Genomic DNA, 2,837 nt, shown 5'->3' on the forward strand with positions numbered 1-2,837 from the left:
ATTCTGATTCTGGTCCTGGTCCTGGTCCTGGTCCTGGTCCTGGTCCTGGACCTGGTCCTGGTCCTTGTCCTGGTCCTGGTCCTGATTCTGATTCTGGTTCTGATTCTGGTCCTGGTCCTGGTCCTATTTCTGATTCTGGTCCTGGACCTGGTCCTGGTCCTGGTCCTGGTCCTGGACCTGGTCCTGGTCCTGGTCCTGGTCCTGGTTCTGATTCTGGTTCTGGTCCTGGTCCTGGTCCTGGTTCTGGTCCTGGTCCTGGTCCTGATCCTGGTCCTGGTCCTGGTCCTGGTCCTGGTCCTGGTTCTGGTCCTGGTCCTGGTCCTGGTTCTGGTCCTGGTCCTGGTCCTGGTTCTGGTCCTGGTCCTGGTCCTGGTCCTGGTTCTGGTCCTGGTCCTGGTCCTGGTTCTGATTCTGATTCTGGTCCTGGTCCTGGTCCTGGTCCTGGTTCTGGTCCTGGTTCTGATTCTGGTCCTGGTCCTGGTCCTGGTCCTGGTTCTGATTCTGGTCCTGGTCCTGGTCCTGGTCCTGGTTCTGATTCTGATTCTGGTCCTGGTCCTGGTTCTGGTTCTGGTCCTGGTTCTGGTCCTGGTTCTGATTCTGGTCCTGGTCCTGGTCCTGGTCCTGGTTCTGATTCTGGTCCTGGTCCTGGTCCTGGTCCTGGTTCTGGTCCTGGTCCTGGTCCTGGTCCTGGTTCTGGTCCTGGTCCTGGTTCTGATTCTGGTCCTGGTCCTGGTCCTGGTTCTGGTTCTGGTCCTGGTCCTGGTCCTGGTCCTGGTTCTGGTCCTGGTCCTGGTCCTGATCCTGGTCCTGATTTTGATTCTGATTCTGATTCTGGTCCTGGTCCTGGTCCTGGTCCTGGACCTGGTCCTGGTCCTGGTTCTGGTCCTGGTCCTGATTCTGATTCTGATTCTGATTCTGGTCCTGGTTCTGGTCCTGGTCCTGGTCCTGGTCCTGGACCTGGTCCTGGTCCTGATTTTGATTCTTATTCTGATTCTGGTCCTGGTTCTGGTCCTGGTCCTGGTCCTGGTCCTGGACCTGGTCCTGGTCCTGGTTCTGGTCGTGGTCCTGATTCTGATTCTGGACCTGGTCCTGGTCCTGGTTCTGGTCCTGGTCCTGGTCCTGATCCTGGTCCTGGTCCTGGTCCTGGTCCTGGTCCTGATCCTGGTTCTGGTCCTGGTCCTGGTCCTGGTTCTGGTCCTGGTCCTGGTCCTGGTCCTGGTCCTGGTTCTGGTCCTGATCCTGGTCCTGGTCCTGGTCCTGGTCCTGATTCTGATTCTGATTCTGGTCCTGGTCCTGGTCCTGGTCCTGGTCCTGATTCTGGTTCTGGTCCTGGTCCTGGTCCTGGTTCTGGTTCTGGTCCTGGACCTGGACCTGGTCCTGGTTCTGGTCCTGGTCCTGGTTCTGATTCTGGTCCTGGACCTGGTCCTGGTCCTGGTTCTGATTCTGGTCCTGGTCCTGGTCCTGGTCCTGATTCTGATTCTGGTCCTGGACCTGGTCCTGGTTCTGATTCTGATTCTGGTCATGGTCCTGGTTCTGATTCTGATTCTGGTCCTGGTCCTGGTCCTGGTCCTGGTTCTGGTCCTGGTTCTGGTCCTGGTCCTGGTCCTGGTTCTGGTCCTGGTCCTGGTTCTGGTTCTGGTCCTGGTCCTGGTCCTGGTCCTGGTTCTGGTTCTGATTCTGGTCCTGGTCCTGGTTCTGATTCTGATTCTGGTCCTGGTCCTGGTCCTGGTCCTGGTTCTGGTTCTGGTCCTGGTCCTGGTCCTGGTCCTGGTCCTGGTTCTGGTCCTGGTTCTGATTCTGGTCCTGGTCCTGGTTCTGATTCTGATTCTGGTCCTGGTCCTGGTCCTGGTCCTGGTCCTGGTCCTGGTTCTGGTCCTGGTTCTGATTCTGGTCCTGGACCTGATTCAGATTCTGGTCCTGGACCTGGTTCTGGTTCTGGTCCTGGTCCTGGTTCTGGTCCTGGTCCTGGTCCTGGTCCTGGTCCTGGTCCTGGTCCTGGTTCTGGTCCTGGTTCTGATTCTGGTCCTGGTCCTGGTCCTGGTTCTGATTCTGGTCCTGGACCTGGTTCTGATTCTGATTCTGGTCCTGGTCCTGGTTCTGGTCCTGGTTCTGATTCTGGTCCTGGTCCTGGTCCTGGTCCTGATTCTGGTCCTGGTCCTGGTCCTGGTCCTGGTTCTGGTCCTGGTCCTGGTCCTGGTTCTGGTCCTGTTCTGGTCCTGGTTCTGGTTCTGGTCCTGGTCCTGGTCCTGGTCCTGGTCCTGGTTCTGGTCCTGGTCCTGGTCCTGGTCCTGGTCCTGGTTCTGGTCCTGGTCCTGGTCCTGGTCCTGGTCCTGGTCCTGGTTCTGATTCTGATTCTGGTCCTGGTCCTGGTCCTGGTTCTGGTCCTGGTCCTGGTCCTGGTGCTGATTCTGATTCTGGTCCTGGTCCTGGTCCTGGTCCTGGTTCTGGTCCTGGTCCTGGTCCTGGTCCTGATCCTGGTCCTGGTCCTGATTCTGATTCTGGTCCTGGTCCTGGTCCTGGTTCTGGTCCTGGTTCTGGTCCTGGTTCTGGTCCTGGTCCTGGTCCTGGTCCTGGTCCTGATCCTGGTCCTGGTTCTGATTCTGATTCTGGTCCTGGTCCTGGTCCTGATTCTGGTCCTGGTCCTGGTCCTGGTCCTGATTCTGATTCTGGTCCTGGTCCTGGTCCTGGTCCTGGTTTCTGGTTCTGGTCCTGGTCCTGGTCCTGGTCCTGATTCTGGTCCTGGTCCTGGTCGTGGTTCTGGTTCTGGTCCTGGTTCTGGTCCTGGTCCTGGTCCTGGTCCTGGTCCTGGTTCTGGTCCTGGTTCTGGTCCTGATTCT

This window comes from Poeciliopsis prolifica, unplaced genomic scaffold, assembly GCF_027474105.1.
Source record: "Poeciliopsis prolifica strain line A6 unplaced genomic scaffold, Auburn_PproV2 SCAFFOLD049, whole genome shotgun sequence".
Lineage (NCBI taxonomy): Eukaryota > Metazoa > Chordata > Actinopteri > Cyprinodontiformes > Poeciliidae > Poeciliopsis > Poeciliopsis prolifica.